Source organism: Ovis aries, chromosome 1 (assembly GCF_016772045.2).
Source record: "Ovis aries strain OAR_USU_Benz2616 breed Rambouillet chromosome 1, ARS-UI_Ramb_v3.0, whole genome shotgun sequence".
NCBI classification, from domain to species: domain Eukaryota; kingdom Metazoa; phylum Chordata; class Mammalia; order Artiodactyla; family Bovidae; genus Ovis; species Ovis aries.
This window is the reverse complement of record NC_056054.1, coordinates 248,363,163-248,384,428: the sequence shown is the minus strand read 5'-3', so window position 1 is coordinate 248,384,428 and position 21,266 is coordinate 248,363,163. Positions and strand designations below refer to the sequence as shown.

Here is a 21,266-nt window from a genome sequence, read left to right as displayed (position 1 = left end):
CTTTTCCACTGGGTGTAACACCATCCCATCTTGCTGGACCTGGAAGAAACGGTGGGGCAGGGCTTGTCCCTAGGGCCTCACGTCCCTTCAGGGTCTCTTCTTTCCTTTGCTCAAGCAGACTCCCAGGCTCTCTCACCAATGCAAGCGTGTGCATTCATTCTTTTTTGGTTTTGTTTAAAAGTGGTTCAATTATCACTGCTGACACACCTCATTAACATGAAATTCTTCACCATACATACTAATCGCAGTAAAGTTACCCTCTCCCTTCCGTGGGGGTGGAGAGAACGAGAACTACTCTGGAAGATAATTTTCACTGAAATCTAACCAGACTTTGTTAAAGGGACTGTGACAAGATTATAAATGATATGAAAAATGACATTTTAACATTTGGCCATCAACTTAAGGAAATGGTTTGCTTATGTAAATTTTTGTTTCATTTGTGGCTGTGGTGGATCTTCATTGCTGTGCATGGACTTTCTCTAGCTGCAGAGACTGGGCACAGCTCATCCTTGCTTCTCATTGCAGTGGCTTCTCTTGTTGCGGAGCACAGGCTGTAGGCCCACAGTCTTCAGTAGATGTGGTGCGTGGGCCTAGTAGCTATGTGGCATGTGGGATCTTCCCAGACTCCAGGGCTCAAGGGCTCAAGCTCGTGTCCCCTTCGCTAGCAGGCAGATTCTTAACCACAAGACCACCAGGCAAGTCCCAATTTTTCAGTAACTCTACCATCACATTTCCCAGGCACCTTTACCTCTCTGTCTCTCCTTTCACCTCAGGCTTGGCTCCCAGGATCACTGCCTGTATTCAGCAGTTTCCTAGCACCCCGGGATCCCAAGGGATATGGGTGGTTGTGGAGTGACAGTTTATGGTGGCCTGAACCAGGGGCTAGAGGCAGTGTGCATCCTGAGATACAGTGAGGATCTGATCACTGGCTGGGTGTAAGAAGACAGAAGGGAATTGAACATGATCAATCCTAAATATTCATTGGAAGGACTGATGCTGAAGCTGAAGCTCTAATACTTTGGCTACCTGCTGCAAAGAACTGACTCGTTAGAAAAGACCCTGATGCTGGGGAAGATTGAAGGCAGGAAGAGAAGGGGACGACAGAGGATGAGATGGTTGAATGGCATCACCAACTCAGCAGACATGAGTTTGAGCAGGTTCCTGGAGATACTGAAGGACAGTGAAGGCTGGTGTGCTGCAGTCCACGGGGTTGCAGAGTCAGACATGACTGAGCGACTGAACCACAGCCACTTCTGGCCTGGACAGGGGAAAGCCAGGAAGGGAATGGGGTGGGAAGGGTGCTGAGACACACAGGAGAAGGACCAGGTTTGGGATGGGAGAAGATCATTAACTTCTCAATGGGCAAGAGGAGGAGACATATATCGGGATTCCTGTTGACTCCCAAACTCAACAGATTCAACAGGGACTTAAGCACACGGTGCAGGGTTCTGTTCTGTACCTATGTTTTCTTCTCCAGTAAGAGAAGGTCAAATGAGCATGCAGGGCAGGTGCTGAGGCCCTGGCAAGTTATCCAGGATCCAGATCGCTCCCAGTGAGAGAGTCATTTCCTAGGCAGGTTGCTAAGAAGTCCAGGGGACCCCAAGGAAAGAGGGGTCTGGAATTCTCCAGGAGGAAGAAAGGACAAATTTTTTGTCCCTCTATATTCCTTAGGATTATATAACAATAATGTATCCTGCTTGAGGACAGTCTCTGGAAAAAAGCCTTCTGGCTAATCCTGTTATCTTAAGGTGTAAATTACGGGAGTAGATCTAGTGAGGTCTTCACAACCTCCAGACATTCTTTTGAGTCACTGTAATAACTAATTAGAGAGTATATAACTCCATGGCTAACACTGCATGGGGGTACTCTTTCTGCCCCTTTCTGATGCCTAATAAAACTTTATTACACAAAAGCTCTGAACAATCAAGCCTCGTCTCTGGCCCGGATTGAATTCCTCTCCTCTGGAGGCTAAGAATCCTGGGGTCTTTGTGTGGTTCAGCAACAACTTTTCACCACCATTTGCAGTCTACCACTCGGAACCTATCCTTGAAGTCAGGTCATGATCTGAGTCGGCAGTGGAGTCAAACATGACATCTCCCTCCAGTCAGTGAAAAGGAGGAAGGGGAAACGATAGAGGGGAGGTGACCCCAAGTGAAGTCTTCCCCACCCTACCCCCGCTCTGCAGCGTGACGAGCTCACCTCAACTGGACCAAGTCATGGAGCCACAACCGCAGGCAGGGGAGGCTGGGAAATACCATCTTTTTTGTGGACAGCAACGTATCCCGGTAATTATCAGTGATCCGTTACCAGGTAAAAAAAAGGAGAGTAAATGCAACCCGCAGTCCCTGTTATCATCTTCCCCAAGATGCCAGAACTTTCCAAGGAGAGGCGTGGCGTCAGAAATGATGACTATGACGCCAGCGTTGCTCATCGAGAGTACCCAGAGTGGGAAGATGCCTGGAGAATTCAGTAGAACTACTCTTTCAGGGGCGGGCCGGGAAGAGCTGAGATGCAGGAGGGGTGAGGTCATGAAGCCCTAGGACCCGGATCCGGAGCGCCGGGCGAGTTTTCGGCTTGGAACTCAGCGGAGCGGGGAGTGGCTGCAGGGTGGCCGCTAGATGTCGCTGCAGAGAGGTCGCCTGCGGTGTGAACCGAGCCGGTTTCGGTGGAGCGGAGACCGCGGCGGGGGCCTGCTGGAAAGGCTGGGGCTCTGGTGCCCGGACCGTGAGCAGAGAGGACTTTTCCAGATCTTGGCTGAGGACAAGAGGAGAAAGATACCGCAACAGCTGGAAATGGATCACGAGATTTAAAGAGGGCTTGGGTTTGTTTTTGTTTTTCTTTCTCTATCCCAAAGACTGAAAGAGAATTGAGTCTTTAAATCCGGATCCAAAGAAGTCAATGGAGATAGTAGTTGAAACCCAGAGAACGAGGAGAAAAGCAGAGGAGCGAGGAGGCAGAAGAGGTGAGAACTGCAGGCCCGGGAGGTTTGAGCCTAGGGAAAGGAGACGTCTCTCCCATTGAGGGAGACGGACTGCCGAAGGGGCCGGGCGTGGCGGAGGCGGCACGCGAGGCAGGTGTCCCGGGTTAAAGAGTGGTTTCTAAAATCAGAACAGGAACTTCAAGTGGCGGTCCAGTGGTTGGGATTCCGCGCTTCCAATGCCGAGGACGCGGGTTCCATCCCTGATCAGGGAACTAAAATTCCACATGCCGCACTACAAATAAAAATCATATAAATAAGGAAAATAAAAACTGGCTGTAGTTCCTTCCCCACCACCACCACCCTCCCCCCTCACCCCAGAGGGTCAGAGACGGGAGGAGTTTCTCGTCTTCCCCCACTCCTGGCAGAGGCTGGGGCACCGCAGGGACTCACAGGAGGTGCCCCATTGCTTAGCCGAAATATGTGGTCTTTGGCCACGATGTAAAAGGAAGACTGGATGTAGGTGTAGAGTCTGGGGAGGGTTACACTGCTCTGAAAACGAGGTGGGGAGGGGTGCTGCCACTGCTGGGCTGTGAACAAAAGCAAAGCAGAAGGGAAAGGAGGGACTTTCCTGGCGGCCCAGTGGTTAAGACCCTGCACTTCCAATGCAGGAGGCACGCGTTCCATCCCTGGTTGGGAAACTAAAGATCCTGCCTGCCTTGCGGTGCAGCCAAAACAGACAAATCCAAAAAAACAGAGGGCAAGGAAGAATGGCGCCCTGGAGACGCGCTCTAATTGGCAAAAGTGGCTGAAGGAATTTTATGAACAGGAAATTCTAATGTTCCACTTTGGGTCAGACGCTACTGATGTGACTTAGCACAGCACAATAGTTGATTGACAATATTGTGTTAGTTTCAGGAGTACAGCAAAGTGATTCAGTTATGAAGTGTTAGTCATTCAGTTGTGTCTGACTCTTTGTGACCCCAGACTGTAGCCTGCCATGCTCCTCTGTCCATGGAATTCTCCAGGCAAGAATACTGGAGGGGGTAGCCTTGCCCTTCTCCAGGAAATCTTCCCAACCCAGGGATCGAACCCACATCTCCTGCATTGCAGGCAGATTCTTTACCATTGGAACCACCAGGGAAGGCCCTGATTCAGTTGTACAGGTACCTATATTCATTCTTTTGACAGACATAACTAACGGATCATTACACTCTTCTCTGGTGAACCTTGAAGCGGTCTCAGCCATTTTCCTGGGAAGTCACCACCAATGGATTAGATCGGAAGTTTAAAAGTATGGTCTGCAGGTAAATGTGATGCTCTGCCTGTTTCTCTAAGTAAAGTATTATTGGTGCACAAACACACCTGCTCATTTACTTACTGTCTGTGACTGTTTTCCTGCTACAAGGGCAGACATGCATAATTGTGAACAGAGCTGGTATAGTCCAGAAAACCTCAAATATTTACTCTCTACCTCTGAAGAAAAATGTAACTTGATCAGAGTCTGTGTGAAAAATTAAATACAATTGATCTCCTTGGATTCAAGGAATACTCTGCTCAAGACCGACTAAGTTTTAAATGTTTCCTATTTTTGCTTTCTTTCTCAACATTGAAAAAGTGTGCCTGTGTGCTAAGTCACTTCAGTTGTGTCTGACTCTTTGCAACCCTATGGACTATAGGCCACCAGGCTCCTCTGTCCATGGAATTCTCCATGCAAGAATACTGGAGTGGGTTGCCATGCCCTAATCCGGGGCATCTTCCCCACCCAGGGATCAAACCTACCTCTCTACGTCTCCTGAATTGGCAGGCAGGTTCTTTACTAGCTGAGTCACCTGGGAAGCCTGAAAAAGTGTGACAAAATAAATTGTCAAAAGTGCACTCTTTTTCAGGGTACAACCAATAAATGTTCACATATGAATATGTTCACGTAGCCACCACCCAGATCATGACAAAGTATTGAGCTGACCTAAAAGTTCTGTTGGGTTTTCTCGAAGGAGGTGTTGAAAACCCTGAATGAACTTTTTAGCTAACTCAATATATGTCCAGCTCCCAGAAGGTTCCTTCGCAGTCAGTATTCCCCATCTGGAGGTCACCTCTACTCTGACCTCTATGACTTGTTATTTTGTCTCTTCTTGGACTTCATGTGGATGGAATGATACAGTATGAGCCTTTGTGTCTCTTTTCAATCCTTGTATGTCCATAGGATTCATCTGTGTTGCTGCATGTATCACTACTTTATTCTTCTTTCCTGCTGTGTAATATTTTATTGTATGGATATCCACAGTGTTTTATCCATTGTTCTGTTGATGGACACCTGGGTTTTTGGCTATAATGGAAGAAGTTAGGATGAACATTCTTTTGTGGGGTGTATGCATTCATATCTCTTTATTATAGACCTAGAAATGGAATTTCTGCATTGTGGAGTGTTCATCTTTAGCGAATACTCCCCAAATTGAATCAGTTTATTAAAGAAAGTGAAAGTGTTAGTCACTCAGTCGTGTTTGACTCTTTGTGACCCCCATGGGCTGTAGCCCGCCAGGCCTCTCCATCCATGGAATTCTCAATTTATACTTATGTGCAAAACTGCACTTAAACAGCATGGAAACCTTAGTCGCTGGAGTGATGGCTCCTACGGAAGAACACTCAGGTGTTACTGAATCAATAAGGGAGATGGCGGAACCAGTGGTCCTGGAGATCACAGCAAGAAGGTGGTTGTGCTCACCTGGTACAAATGTGGATCAACTGGATGTCATTAATGCAGTACAAAGCAGACCATGCCTCCTTGGGCCACCGGAACCTGAGGAGTCCAGATTCCGGCTGGTCTGGGATTCTTGGGCCACTCAAGATGATGCCTTTCAACATTGGCTCACATAACCATACTCACAGGAGCCTGATGTACCCACCTTCCCCTGGAAGGGGGTATATTCACAGAGTGGGCTTCTGAGTCAGGAAGGTTCTGAAGGAGTCCGTGGGCTTACAAGGTAACATTTTAATCATTTAGCTGCTTAGGAAGCATGAGCCCTTAACCAGAGAAATCTAAAATAACCTCCCACCCAATAGCTAAGTTTCCTCTCTGTGGCAGGTCTGTCCGGGACCCTCTCTCCAGGCCTCCCTTCCTTGGATAATAGCATAATTTTATGCCTGAGGCCTTGGCTTTCTCTGCCGCTTAGTCTTCCTCTGCTGCTGCTTCTTGGGCTGGGTTCAGTTCAGTTCAGCTCAGTCGCTCAGTCGTGTCCGACTCTTTGCGACCCCATGAACCACAGCACGCCAGGCCTCCCTGTCCATCACCAATTCCCGGAGTCCACCCAAACCCATGTCCATTGAGTCGGTGATGCCATCCAACCATCTCATCCTCTATCGTCCCCTTCTCCTCCTGCCCTCAATCTTGCCCAGCATCAGGGTCTTTTCAGATGAGTCAGGGCCTTTTCAAATGGGTCAGTGTCTTTTCAAATGAGTCAGCTCTTCACATCAGGTGGCCAAAGTATTGGAGTTTCAGCTTCAGCATCAGTCCTTCCAACGAATATTCAGGACTGACCTCCTTTCCTGAATTAGCTATAGTCTCTCTGTGCTACTCTGGAGTGCCCACAAGACATCCCCTGTGGATTTCATTCATCAGATCTTAGGGTTTGGGGACTTGATTTTGTACTTGCCATGAGCTTGGTTTAGGACACACTGAATTTCTGTCCCTTTTGGGACACAGGAGTCCAGTAGGAAAATAGACACACAAGTCAAGGGCTTACTTAGGAAACTTAGTTGGACCAGGATTCAGATTTGGTAAAAGAAGCGGCTGAGATCACTCAGGGTACATAAAGGGGAACAATTGGAAGTTAACCTTGGGGAACACATCAGAATTTTAGGGCAGAACCAGTAGAGGAACAGAACCTAGAAAGAACCATACACTTAAAAAAAATAAGAACATACTCATCAGTCTTGCCAACATGTCATAATTATTTTTTGAATATTTGCTCAGAAGGCTTTGTGTGTTATTAATATTGGTACCTAGAAGAGCTTCTCTGTGAATTAGGCATCAATCAGAAGGACTTGGGATCTGATGACCACTCTGAGACCTCTGATGACCCACTCTGACTACAACCATCTCACAGAGTGATTTGAGGAAATCTCTTGAATTCTGGTCCCCAAGACTTGAGAGCAAAGTTTACTTGGACATCCCCCAGCAAGGCTGAGATATGTGATTGCATAAATGAGAGCTCCAGAGCAGTGAGGACTGGCTGCTTGAGGGAAAGTACCCAGCTTTGTGTGAAGAACAAAGATTTACTATGTGAAGACACAAGCCTTCACTGCCTAATCTCCATGTTTCCATTGCAACATCTGACTCTGTTTGGTGCTCCTTAAATACTTGTTGGATGGATGGATGAACGGACAAATGGATGGGTGGATAAGTGGATGGATATTTGAGTAGATGGATGGATTGGGTGGATTAAGGGACAGATGAGGGGATAGATGGAGGGCAGGGTGAGGATTTGGTCACCTGTTTTCCAATATGTTTAGGTTTCCTGCCTTACTCCTCTCCCGTAGTCCAAACAAGCAGGACCCACCAAGAAAACATAGAGGCCCTTTACTTAATATGTTCAACTTCAGGGATGATACAGATTTTGTTTTCAAACCTGAGGTTTATGTTTACTCAACAAAAACATTGCATGTGTGGAACTCAAACCTTACAAAAAATAAGGTTGAGGGATTAATAATAAATGTGAGTGTAAAAACTTCTAATACATTTATTAATATAGAGCCTCTAAAAGAACAGTAGAGTACCACTCCAAAAAAAAAAAAAAAAAACCAACATCTTAATGGCATTTGAAACATTTTAGGTTAGCAATAACCTAATATATAATTAATTCACAAGAAATACTTTCAGAATCTAGTTCTCTGACATTACAAAATGATTCTTGTACATCTGCTTGCCTTACTGAAATTATTGTGCATGAAAAGCACTGCTTTTCATCCGCTTCATTCCCCACGCAAATATTCACATCTTTCTGACATTATGATCAGGGTCCCCAAGTCATGTCTGGAGTGACACACCATTTTTCCTGGTTCTATTCTAATGGGGCTCCTGAGTGTGAAGAGGGGACTCAGGAGTCCAGCCACATGGATCAGCCTTTTGAACTAGAGGGATGCAATTGGGGAAGAATTCCTGTACCTGCCACACCTATTCCACAGGACTTCTGGGAGAATCCCTGAAGAAAAATAGATGAGAGACTCTCTTAGTCACTTTCCAGGCCCTATGTAGCTTCTGTGCAGTTTATGCTATGGGTATTAGAAGAGGATCATCATTCCAGACTGACTCTTGCTCTCAGATCAGATGATGTCACTCACCTGCTCAAAGAGCTCCGGCCTGTCCTCTCACATGGCCAATGTAAAAAAGCCCTCCCCACGGTCTGCAGGGCCATCTGTGATCTGACCCCACTAACTCTCTGAGCTCAGCTCTTACAATACTTCCTGTACTAACTGGGCTGCTGCTGCTGCTAAGTCATTTCAGTCGTGTCCAACTCTGTGTGACCCCACAGACAGAAGCCCACCAGGCTCCCCTGTCCCTGGGATTCTCCAGGCAAGAACACTGGAGTGGGTTGCCATTTCCTTCTCCAATGCATGAAAGGGAAAAATGAAAGTGAAGTCACTCAGTCGTAACTAACTGGGCTACAACCTGCCAAACTTGATCCACCCCAGGACCTCTGGACTTGCGATTCCCTCTGCCTAGAATGCTCCTCCTTCTAATATGCTCGCTTCTTCAATTCTCTGCTCAAAGCTCCATCCTTACAGACAACCTTACACTTCAGCCCTATCTAAAATACCATCCACTTCCTCCTCTATTCCCTTACCTTAATTTCTTTTTCTTCATGGCAGTAATTTATTAATATTCTTATTTCTGTCTCTTCCACCAGAAAGGAATGTCCATGAAGGCAACAAACTGTCTGTCTTGTGTCCATGGCACTAAGAACATGCATAGGTGCTTGTAATAGTTTTCTATTGCTGTGCAACAACTCATCATAAAGCTAGTGGCTTAAAACAACACACATTTATTATCTCAGTGTTTGTGTGGGTCAAGAATTCAGGTGTGGCTTAGCTAAGTCTTCCTCTCCAGGATTTGTCCTGCGACTGCAGTCGAGGAGTTGGCCAGGGGTGGAGTCTCATCTTAAGATATGATTGGGGAAGAAGCTACGTCCAAGCTCACATGTTGATAGGATTCAGTTCCTTGTGGATTGTTGGAATGAGGCCTTCACTTCCTTTCTGGCTATTAGTGAAGTGTGCCCTCAGTTGTCAGAGGGTCTCTCCCTAGTGTAGTTCACTATGTTGCATCTTGCTTCATCAAAATCTTCAGTTAACAAGACAGAAGTTATGTTTTATGTAACAAAATCACAGAAGTGTCACCTCCTTTGCCATTTTCTACTGGCTAGAAGAAAGTCACAGGTCATACCCTTATTCGTACAAGGGTGTGAATATCAGGAGGTGGGGATCACTAGGGGATATTTTAGAGTCTTTCTGCCATATTACTTGCTTCAGTTCAATGCAGTCACTCAGTCATGTCCGACTCTGCGATCCCATGAACTGCAGCAGGCCAGGCTTCCCTGTTCATCACCAACTCCCGGAGCTTGCTCAAACTCATGTCCATTGAATTGGTGATGCTATCCCACCATCTCATCCTCTGTCATCCCCTTCTCCTCCTATCTTCAATCTTTCCCAGCATCAGGATCTTTTCCAGTGAGTCAGTTGTTTGCATCAGGTGGCCAAAGTATTCATTGTTCATTTATTCATTTGTTGAAGCATTTCAGCTTCAACATCAGTCCTTCCAATGAATATTCAGGACTGATTACCTTTAGAATTGACTGATTTGATCTCCTTGCTATCCAAGGAACTAGCAAGAGTCTTCTCCAACATCACAGTTCAAGAGCATCAATTCTTTGGCACTCAGCCTTCCTTATGATCCAACTCTCACAATACTTGCTTAGTAAATACCAAATATTATTAAATCCAATGCTAAAAGGTGGTACTGGGCAGGAGAGCTGTAACATTTATGCTTTTTGCAATTCCTCTCTTGTACAGTATAGAACTTTGTGAAACTGAGTTGTTGTTTGTTTCCTCCCCCCCCCCCCCCGCCCTCAGCTTCCTTCTAATGCTTTGTGATTAGCTTCATCTGCTAGATTGTGTGGACTGTCCCAGGTTTTAAGGACTCACTCAAGAGAAGTGACCCCCACACACTCAAGAACCCTACAACCTGAAAATCACCATTCACAGAACTTATTCTTTATCTGCCAGGATCTCTGGAATTAATGATTTGTATCTTATTTATTCCATGCTGGAAGTGGTATTCTTCTTGAATGGGCACTTTGCATTTATGAGGTCTTGCAGCTAGCCAAGTTAATAATGCATCTAATGAAAAAGAAAGAAAGAAAGAAACATGGTTCAGTTGGATAGATCTTATTAATATGATTCCATTTTAAAAGGGCCATTACTTCAGAGTCTTCATGTCTGGGATGCCGTTAAATAAATTTTTTTTTCACAGTCACTATGGCAACAGAGAGATCCCCCCCCTCCCACATACACACGTATTCCCCTGAATCAATTACAGATTTGTCCATGTAAGGAACTGGAACACATCCAGCTTATTGGGAATTCTTTTTTTGCCTCCTTTGGCAAAAGCTCCAACTTGTCCAAAGTGAGCAGGAGTCTCAAATCTATCAATATTTACTGATGAAGTCATCGCCATTCATTAACAGGGACTTGATCAGCAGACATTTATTGATTGCCAGGCATGTGCAAGGTACTCTTGGGAATTCAGAGCCATCACTATCTGAGAAGCTCACAGGCCCACTACAGTGATAAGCCACAAGCACATGAAGCAGCAGGAGCTGAGTGGGGTCTACCTCTGGGTGGTACAGACCCTGCTCAGGCACTTGGGATCTGCACAAATGACCTTGCTGGAGAATCATGATGTCATGATGTGCATGCTGAACACTTCTGCCCTGCAAGAAGGGGGCAGGCATCTTGTTCTGGAAGGGAGGGCTGCCCTGATGCACAGCATGAGACAGGGTCGCAGAAACCTTCCCTGGGCCTTGATTTTATACAAACGCAACCACTAAATTGCTGGGTCATCCAAGCATGTCACTTAATCTCTCTGCTGCTGCTGCTGCTAAGTCGCTTCAGTCGTGTCCGACTCTGTGCGACCCCACAGACAGCAGCCCACCAGGCTCCCCCGTCCCTGGGATTCTCCAGGCAAGAACACTGGAGTGGGTTGCCATTTCCTTCTCCAATGCATGAAAGTGAAAAGTGAAAGTGAAGTCGCTCAGCCATGTCTGACTCTTAGTGACCCCATGGACTGCAGCCCACCAGGCTCCTCTGTCCATGGGATTTTCAAGGCAAGAGTACTGGTGTGGGTTGCCATTGCCTTCTCCCTTAATCTCTCTAGCTATTGCTTTTATCCCTTACATGAAATAGGATTATGTTTTTCCCTGCTGAACCCACAGGGATCACATTGCTGTCTGCTGCTTGTTTGGCCAGATGTCTCCCCAGACAGGCGTAGGAAGCTGCTCAGGCAGTGACAATTCACTACTGTCTTTGAGGCCCCAGCGTTACCGAGTCCAAGCCTGCTCTGCTTGTCACGTGTGTGTTTTAGTCACTCAGTCTTCCTACTCTTTGCAACCCCATGGACTATAGTCTGCCAGGTTCCTTAGTCCATGGAATTCTCCAGGCAAGAATACTGGAGTGAGTTGTCATTCCCTTCTCCAGCAGATCTTCCTGACCCAGGGATCAAATGGGTCTCCTGCATTGCAGGCAGATTCTTTACTCTCTGAGCCACCAGGGAAGCCACATGACAGGCCAAAAAGTTGGGTGACAAGGTGTTGAGATAAGGAATAACAACTTTATTCAGAGAGCCAGCAGACCAAGAAGATGGCAGACTAGTGTCTCAAAATAACCATCTTACTGGGGGTCTGGCCAGTTTCATAGAGCACAAATGGGGAAGAGGTGAGGGAGTAAAGTAAAAAGCCAATTAATCTTGCATATATTTCCTGGAATGGCCATTCTCAGGATAAGGATGTGTTAATTTCCTTTTTCTTGCAGCCACTCACAAATGGACAGGGTCAGGGTATTTCCCTGAACAAAGGCACTTTGGTTTAACCCTCAAGCAGAGGGACAGAGTTCCCCACAGCAGGCTGTTATATATAGTGTGTTAAGTTTCTTAAGTCAGATCCAACTCTTCGCAACCCCATGGACTATAGCCTTCCAGGCTCCTCTACCCATGGGATTTTTCAGACAACAATACTAAAGTGGGTTGCCGTGCTCTATTCCAGGGGATCTTCCCAATCCAGGGATTAAAGCCACATTTCTTAAATCTCCTGCATTGGCAGGCAGGTTCTTTACCACTAGCACCACCGGAGAAGCCCATTATATATAGACAGTATTCTTTTAGTGAACAAAACAAACAAACAAACAAACAAAAAACTCCAATATGCAGTCAGATTTTATTCTTCCCAGTAACACCAGCACAGTGCAGGCATGTCCTAGGCACTCAATGGGGAGTGGAGGCTTTTTGCAAGCTCTCCATTATCTACTCACTCCTCACACTGCCCTAATGCTAGCCTGTCACTCTTTCAAAGGGACTTGGGTCCATCCTATCTTTGGTTCTCCACGACAGCAGGGAGAACCCCAGTTGTCCCAGGCCTACTTTACAACCCCACCCCAGATTATGGCTCAACTCAACCTCTCTACTTTGGACCATTTTGTAACCCGCAGAGGATCCAAGGGAGTAGGATATGGTGTTGGAGCTGGGTATGAGGGATAGAGAGAATGGCACAGAGGAGAGAGGGGTGAGGGATATTTCGCTCTTTGCTTCTGTAAGATGTACGAGAATATACTGGGTGCTCTGGGCATCGAGGGAGCAGCTAGATCTAAGTGCTTTAGTTTCTTGGGTGGAAGGACTCTTTTGAGCCCCCTCCCTCGAGGGGAAGTGAACAGGTTTCTCATTAAACCTCAAGCAGAAGAAACAACAGGAAAATGACATCAAAGCAAATCACCGTCTAATTACTTAAAACCCTTGAAAAGAGAAAATTATAAAAGCAAGTGGGGGAGGGGAAGACACATTATGTAAAGAGGAAGAAAGAGAAAAATAACAGCAGATTCCTTGTCAGAAACAATGGAAATCAGTGTTTGTGCATGCATGCTGAATCACTCAGTTATGTCTGACTATTTTGTAGCTCCATGGACTATTGCCCACCAGGCTTCTCTGTCCATGGGATTCTCCAGGCAAGAATATCGGAGTGGGTTGCCATTTCTTCCTCCAGTGTATCTTTCCAACCCAGGGATTGAACCCGTGTCTCCTGTGTCTCCTGCATGGGCAGGTGGATTCTTTACCACTGAGCCACCTGAGAAGCCAGAAATCAGGGAGGAGCTAAAAAGCCTCTTGATGAAAGTGAAAGAGGAGAGCGAAAAAGTTGGCTTAAAGCTCAACATTCAGGAAACGAAGATCTTGGCATCCTGTCCCATCACTTCATGGGAAATAGATGGGGAAACAGGGTCAGACTTTATTTTTCTGGGTTCCAAAATCACTGCAGGTGGTGATTGCAGCCATGAAATTAAAAGATGCTTACTCCTTGGAAGAAAAGTTATGACCAACCTAGATAGTATATTCAAAAGCAGAGACATTACTTTGCCAACTAAGGTCCGTCTAGTCAAGGCTATGGTTTTTCCTGTGGTCATGTATGGATGTGAGAGTTGGACTGTGAAGAAGGCTGAGTGCCGAAGAATTGATGCTTTTGAACTGTGGTGTTGGAGAAGACTCTTGAGAGTCCCTTGGACTGCAAAGAGATCCAACCAGTCCATTGTGAAGGAGATCAGCCGTGGGATTTCTTTGGAAGGAATGATGCTAAAGCTGAAACTCCAATACTTTGGCCAGCTCATGAGAAGAGTTGACTCATTGGAAAAGACTCTGATGCTGGGAGGGATTGGGGGCAGGAGGAGAAGGGGACGACAGAGGATGAGATGGCTGGATGGCATCATGGACTCAGTGGACGTCAGTCTGAGTGAACTCTGGGAGATGGTGATGGACAGGGAGGCTTGGCGTGCTGCGATTCATGGGGTTGCAAAGAGTCAGACACGACTGAGTGACTGAACTGAACTGAACTGAACTGAACAACTTTAAAGGACTGAAAGACATAGGCTGTCAACCTAGGATTCTATACCCAGTGAAAATATCTTTCAGAAACAAAGGCGAAGTCAAGATATTTTTCAGACATACAAAAGCTGGAAGAGTTTATCACCACAAGACATATAGGGTAAGAAATGTTAAAGAGAATCCTTTAGGCAAAAGGGAATGATACTAGATGGAAATATGAGTCCACACAAGAAATGGAGAGCACCAGAAATGGTAAATATATAACAATAAAATGAATCCTTCTTATTTTAAAAATTACCTTAAAAGAGAAGTTGACGGTTTAAAGTAAAAGTGATAACAATGTATCATGGAGTCTGTAACATTTGTAGATACAGGGACTTCTCTGGTGGGCCAGTGGCTAAGATTCTATGTGCTCTTAATCCAGGGAACCAAGGTTTGATCTGTGGTCAGGGAACTTAGACCCTACATGCCGCAACTAGGAGCTCATATGTCACAATCAAAAGATCCTGCATGCCGAAACTAAGACTCAGCACAGCCAAATAAATAAATAAAGTTTTTAAAGTAAATGAGTTTTTAAAATGTAGACATAAAGTGTATGAAAACAATATTTCAGTGGGTAGGGGGGCTAATCAAAGTATAGTTTAATACATTTCTTACACTATTAATCAAGTGGTAAAATAATATCACAGCATGACTGTGATAAGCTAAAAAATGTATACTATAACCCTAACACAACCACTGACAATAAAAAAAAGAAGAGACATAAAAAATAAGCAAAGGAGTTAAAAATAAATAATAAAAAATACTCAGTTAACAAAAAAGAAATTAAAAATGTGTAGAATGGGACAAATAGAAAATAGTAAAATGATACTATTAAACCCAACCAAATTATTAATCTCATTAAATAAAAATAGTTGAAACACCTCAAATAAAAAGCAGAGGTTGTCAGGTTGAATAAAAAAGCAACATACCACTTTTTTATACTCACCAAAAACCACTTTAAATATAAGACAAATAGATTAAAGGAGAAGGGATGGAAAAGATTGTACCACATTATCTTAGAGAAAACTGGAGTGGCTATGTTAACATCAGATGAAGTAGATTTCATATCAAAGATATTAAAAGGGATAAAGAGACAAAGGCGCAATTTATCAAGTATACATAAAATCCCAATCATCTCTGTACCTAATAAAAACTTAAAAACACATGAAGCAAAAATTAATAGGTCTGAAAGAAGAAATCAATTAATCATAATAATTATAGTAGATGTCAACCACTCATTCAATAATTGATAGAAAAGGAGAAAAAAAAATAGTAAGGATCTGGAAGAGTTGAAAAACACTATTGACTTAATTTGCATCTATATGAGACTCCACCCAATAATAGCGGAATGTACATTCTTTTCCATTACTGTGATTAATTTGGGGCAAATTGATTACCCTTCTGTCCCTCGTTTCTCTGAGCATAGAATTCTACATTGGCAAAGGTGTCTTTCAGAATTCCAAGGCTATTTCCTAGCTTCCATCTTTTCTATTTTCAGTCCTGGCTGAAGTCTGGGGTGTTAGCTGGGCCCCACATCTCTCATGGACACTAATCTCCCATTTTTTTCTTGCAAGGGGTCACAAGATTGCAGAAAGCTCCACCAGATCTCCACTCTCCTCCTGTCTCCTTTCTGCTTGACTTCTAATTGTAAAGCGAGGGGGATGGGCTCCAGGTCTATTCATCCATTCATCCAACTTTAATACATATCTTCCTGGCACTGTTGTAGATAAAATAGCTGAAATCCTTGTCCTTTTATGATTTCCAAATAAGATTTGTGTGAGTTCATCCAGTGCTTATTTGTTTCTTTTTTGCCTAGAAACGTCTTTTGGTTGGGCTCAGATTTTAGAAGACAAAATGAATGTTTAGACTTATGATTCAGTAAATTACTTCAGTTCTTTGTGATTTTTTTTTTTTTTTTGGCTCAAGGTCAGCTTTTAAGCCATCTCTTATTTTTTATTTAACGTGGTTATTTTGTGTTCTGTTCTTCCAGATTTGCCTTTCTAATTAGATTTCACCCAGCTAGATGGTAAAATGAGTTTGCCCTCCCTGATTGCTCTTTGGAGGGGCAGGGACTTGTATAATAAGCCTGTTGGCGTGGGGAGATGAGGTTGCAGCTGGTATCAAGTACAATGAATCATGCGCATACATAAATGATGGAGCACGGACCATGCTGAAGCAGGGAGGCCCTGACCACAGTTTTAAAAATTATACATGTGTTAGGGAGAATGCAGGAGATTTGAAAGAACCTAAGAAATGACTTTTAACCTTTTGCAAGATATTTATCTCCCTGAGGCCCTGAGGTGGCCAGCGGTGGAATGGAAGCACGTGTGGGTTAGTCTTCCCACTGTAAATCTTGGTTGGATATTTACTGGATTATTTGACATACACTTATCATGGGTCATTTAAATTTTCATCTTTGGTGTGTACTTTGTCTTTTCCCAAGTTTTTACAATGAGTGGGTACCTTTATAATCAGGAAAACCCATGGTAAATGGAACTTAAAAATAATATCAGTAATCTAGATATTATGGTGGGCACAAAAGAAATATTTTGCATGGATGTGTAATTCTATCATAAGGCAGGCTGTGGACCGCACAGACCTTTGGAACTTAGAACCTGATGACAATCGACCACCTCATCTAGGTGCCTAGGGGCCTCCCTGGTATTGTTGTTACCTCATACGCTGTCCTAGACTTCTTGTTTTCCCCCGAGTCAATCCTTTCAGGCTAGGGGCAATACCCCACTGTTTCTCTAAGTTTACAGAGCAGGACAAAGGAGGTTGTACAAATATTTGCTCAGCTTTTTTATGCTCAACGGATTGAAACTGAATTGAAGATGGGCACCTGCTCCCAGCTGCTCCAGGCGGGGGCTGCTTGCACAGAATAACAGTAAGTACTGCCTGGCAGAATATTCATGACTTGACTGAGTCTGGGACTATTTTTATAAGATGAGAGGGTTCAACTTTCAAAGAATTTTGAGTTTCCCTGGGGGCCAAAATGTGAATGTGGGAAGGACAAAGTCTGGGACTAGAAGGGGAAACCAAGGTTATGAGCAAATGGCCACTTGTGCTTTTTCCTTGCTCCTCTGTTTTACAGTCATTGATGGGCATGGCTTGCCCCCTATCACATGAATGATGATGATGAAAGATTACTCTTTTTCAGGGACCAATGTGCCAGGCGCTGTGCTGTGGGCTTGTGCTACTCAGAACTCTTTTGGTAGCATGTTATGGAAAAACCAATTCTAGTTTGCTTGGGGGAAAAGCAGAGATTCACTGGACATGTACTTGAAAAATCCAGGTCCTGGTTTTAGACATGACAGGAAGCTACCTCTTGACTGTTTTCCTCTGGGTGGTCAGCTTTGGCACAGCCACCCCAGCTGCTGACCAGGAGGCCACCAGCTCCTTCAGGCCACACCTTACCTCCTCCTCACCAACCACAGAGGAAAGAGGCTGAATGGCAGTAATAGTTTTGAGATGCTTCCTCACATATATTTCCCCAGTAGGAATTTTTTTTTTTCTCCTTGTGGCCCCTTCCTCCTTTAAGTCCCAGCCAAGGCGTGTTACTACACCAGGGGCCAGGATGAGTGCGTACTACTCAGAGCCCAAAGTCCACAGGGAGGACAGAGAGGACACCTCCTCCAAGAAGAAAGGGGGACTGAAGCTATCAGAGAACCAGGGAAGCGAGGAAAGAGACCGAGAGGGAGAATCTAGGGAGAACATGATGCCTGGTTCCCAGAGAGGCCTGAGGCCACCTCTGTACCAAGTCTTGACTTAGGGAGGGGATATGGTAAAAAGACAGGAAGCTGTAAGTGGAGGGTCTTGTTTCCCACTTCCTTTTTGGAACTCTGCCCCTGTTTGGAACCCTTTTCTGTTTTGGAAAATGCCCTGGGCCAACGCAGGAGGCTTGCAGCAGGGTGAACTGTAGTGAGGTGTGTTTTGTGGGGAAATGGTTAGCAGTGGTGCCCCTGGGTCCCCTTCAGTCCTGTTGTGACAGAGAAGGGATGCAGGAGCAGGTACTTGTTGGGGCTGCGCAGGTAGCAGGGAGAGACAGAACCACCATGGGGTCACAGTGGCTGGGAGGACAGGGTGAACAGGTGACCCAACCAGAGTCAGGCCCAAGGCTTGCAGGAATGGTGGGCAAGGAGAAGCAGTTTTCTGCTGGTCTTGTGGCTGTGAGGTTGTGAGCCTAGATCTGCTGGGGTCTTGCAGAGAGCCTCAGAGTACAGCTCACATGGAAGGAAGCAAAGCTGGGAGATAGAGCATCCCTGAAGGCTTTAGTTTCTGGACCTAAATCCAGGCATGAAGCAGATGTGCCCTGAGCTTTTAATTTACGTAAGTCAATCAATTCCTTCTTGTTTAAGTATGTGCAGATTGGGTTGTCTGTCATTTACAGCAGCGGTCCTTAGCAGCCTTTTTAAAAATTAATTTATTCGGCTGTCCCAGGTCTTAGTTGCTGGATCCAGGATCTTGATCTTTGGTTGTGGCATGTGGGATCTAGTTCCCTGACCAGGGAATAAAACCCGGGAACACTGCATTGGGAGGTCAGAGTTTTAGCCGTTGGACCTCCAGGGAAGTCCCCCTAGCAACCTTTTGGCACCAGGGACCAGTTTTGTGAAAGACAAGTTTTCCACAGAGTGGGGAGGGGGCAGGGTTAGGATGATTAAAGTGCATTACATTTATTGTGTGCTTTATTTCTATTATTATTACATTGTGATAATTTTCCTACGAGAATTTAATGCTGCAGGTGATCTGACAGGAGGCAGAGTTCACGTGGTAACGTGAGCAATGCGGAGTGACTGGTAAACAGACGAAGCTTTGCTCATTTGCAGTGCTTCTCACCTTCTGCTGTGCTGCCCAGCTCCTACTCAGGTTTGGGGACCCCTGATTTAGAGCAGAAAGCGCCCTAGCTCATGCAGGGAAGAGGCAGCCAGCACCAGGGAAGGTGTAGAGCCTGGACTTAGTGAGAGGATAGCCAGTGGGATTGTGAAGGAAAGGAGGAGAGGTGTTGGGTAGGTAGGGTGGTCTGAGAGCCAGGTGGGAGAATCTGGGTGATGCTAAAGGGGACAGTGAAACAATTTGTCCCGGCAGGTGCAGTTCATATGTCAGAGGTCGGGGCAGGAAGGAGCTGAGCACAACCTGGCATCCCAGGAATGGGAAGAGAAAGGCAGGTTATCAGGATTTAGAAGCTAAGGCTCCCTGGATCTTGAGCCTTCAGCTGAGAAAGGCAAAGCAGGAGACTGTGAACATTGTGAGACCATTGAGAAGATAAACTTGGGAGCTGGCAAGAGATAGAATTTGGTGCTGGGAGTGCTGAACTGAGATGGAAAGTTCTGAGCAGAAAGCCAGAGAGTCGGTAGAAATGTGGGTAACATCTCCGTGCTGAGTGTGGATTTGGGAGCCACCAGTACAGGAACGAGAGAAGAGGCCATGTGAGAAACAGCTCCAGAAAGTACGCTCAGAAGGTCAACAGTATATACTTAGGAGCCCATTTTGCTCAAGACCAATTGCTCTAAGGTACGAAGGGGTCACTGTAGTCCTGGAACTGATACCAAAGGCCTCTCTGACAGTAACAGTTGGTCAGATTATCTTGCTCAGAGAAATCAAGTAGTATTCCCCACTAGCTAGAGCCCAACATTTGAGAGAAATGACCCTTCCCCCCCCCCGCCCCCATAAAGTATCAAATCAAGTTCAACTGCAAGCCTCAAGTGTGTCTAACAGAGTTTCAGAAATCAGTCAAGTGCCCAATGGCTTCCTGGTAGCTCAGAGAAGGGGTGGGGATGGAGGCTGCCAGGATGGCGACCTCCGCAGGGCACCTAGAGGCCACCCGGAGGGAGCAGCCTGGAGGTCTAGAGTTGACACACAGGGCCGGATGTGGTTGGGGCCGGAAGGGAACGTGGAGTATGCTGGGGGCGGGGGTGGTGGTGGTGGGGAGGGCAAGGTGGCCAGAATCGTGACAGTTTGGGTCTATGAGGCTGCAGTCAGCCAGTAACGGTGAGTCCCCAAAACGGACGACCAGCTCATCACCGGACCCCGGGTAGCGCCGGGTCAGGCCCACGGCCCACGGGCACCCCACACTAGGGCTCCGGGCCCGGGCCGTGTCTGCACACCCGACCTAGGCGTGCGTCCACTCCTGATCCGGAGTCCGGCGTAGTTAGGCGCGCAGAGGCCCTGCGCTCAGGTGGCCGCGGTGCCGCGCACTCAGCATGCCGTGACCGCGACTTCCGCCCGCCGAGATCTCCGATGGTTGTCCCGTCCCTGGGGCCTGTATTGGCCTCCTCCGGTCAGTGTCCTCTCCACCGCTCCCTTCTAGCTTGCCGGGCCGCACCGCAACGCCGCCTCCGGGGCGGAGCTCGAGGGCGCCCAGCGCGGGGCGGGCCGGGCCCCGAGCGCCGCGAGGTCAGTAGGGGGCGCTGCGAGACGTCGCGCTGCCCGAAGTCGGCGCGCGCCGCCCTCGCCTCCCGCTGCGCCCGGCCGAGCGGGCGGCGAGCGCGGAACCGGGCGCGCTGCGGCGGAGCCGGGCCCGGCCGGGACCATGGGCGGTGAGCGCCGCGCGGGCCGCGGTCGAGGCGGTTGCCTTTGAGGCTGAGCGGAGCCTCCCACTGAGGCTCGAGGTGGGCGGGTGTCCTGGGGTTCGGGCTCGGACACCAAGCGGGTCTTCCGAACGCGCCAAGGCCGGGACGACCGGGCAGTGACTCCGGTGGGAGAGGGGTGCGGGGCAGGGGAGGTCAGGGGCGCGCTTACGAGTACCCGGTCTGAACCCGGCTACTAAGCTCCCTCCTCCATCCCCGCCTCTTCCCCAAACCCCGGCCCCGGACTCGCTCCCTCTCCCTAAGCCGCCCCCTCAGCTCCCGCGCCCGGATCCCAGTCCCCGCCTTCTGATCCGCCGCCCTCTCTCCTAGCCCCAGCGCCCCCTAACCCGGCCTAGGATCCCGCCGCCCTTTTCCCAAGTCCTTGCCCCGCAGCCCCCGGCGGGTGCGTCCCTTAGACCCCGCCGCCTCCCGCTTCTCCACCTCCAGCTCCGCACCTCGTCTGCCTCGGTGCGCGGTCCCGCCCCTCCGGCCCGCGCCTGCCCGGCCCCCGCACTCCTGCTGCCTGATTGCAGCCGGAACTGGAGCTTCCCTGCAAGATCCCCCTTCCCCAGCCGCCGCGAGCCCGCGGGTCGCCAGGTAAGCAGACGGCAGC

General features: G+C 47.2%; 1 protein-coding gene across 8 annotated transcripts in view; it reads left to right on the top strand.

Moving 5' to 3' along the window:
• The first annotated feature begins 2,643 nt into the window (after positions 1 to 2,643).
• Positions 2,644 to 21,266, top strand: part of PXYLP1 (2-phosphoxylose phosphatase 1) — a 106,188-nt gene continuing 87,565 nt past the window's right edge. For 2 of the 8 annotated variants that reach the window (XM_042236232.1, XM_042236240.1), the window contains exon 1: positions 20,988 to 21,250. The gene's annotated coding sequence lies outside the window, so the exon portion shown is untranslated. Of the gene's footprint in view, positions 2,963 to 4,108; positions 4,225 to 20,014; positions 20,076 to 20,544; positions 20,696 to 20,987; positions 21,251 to 21,266 lie in introns of those variants that run through there. The other 6 variants (XM_060395224.1, XM_004003295.5, XM_042236233.1 and 3 more) reach the window with 6 other exon arrangements.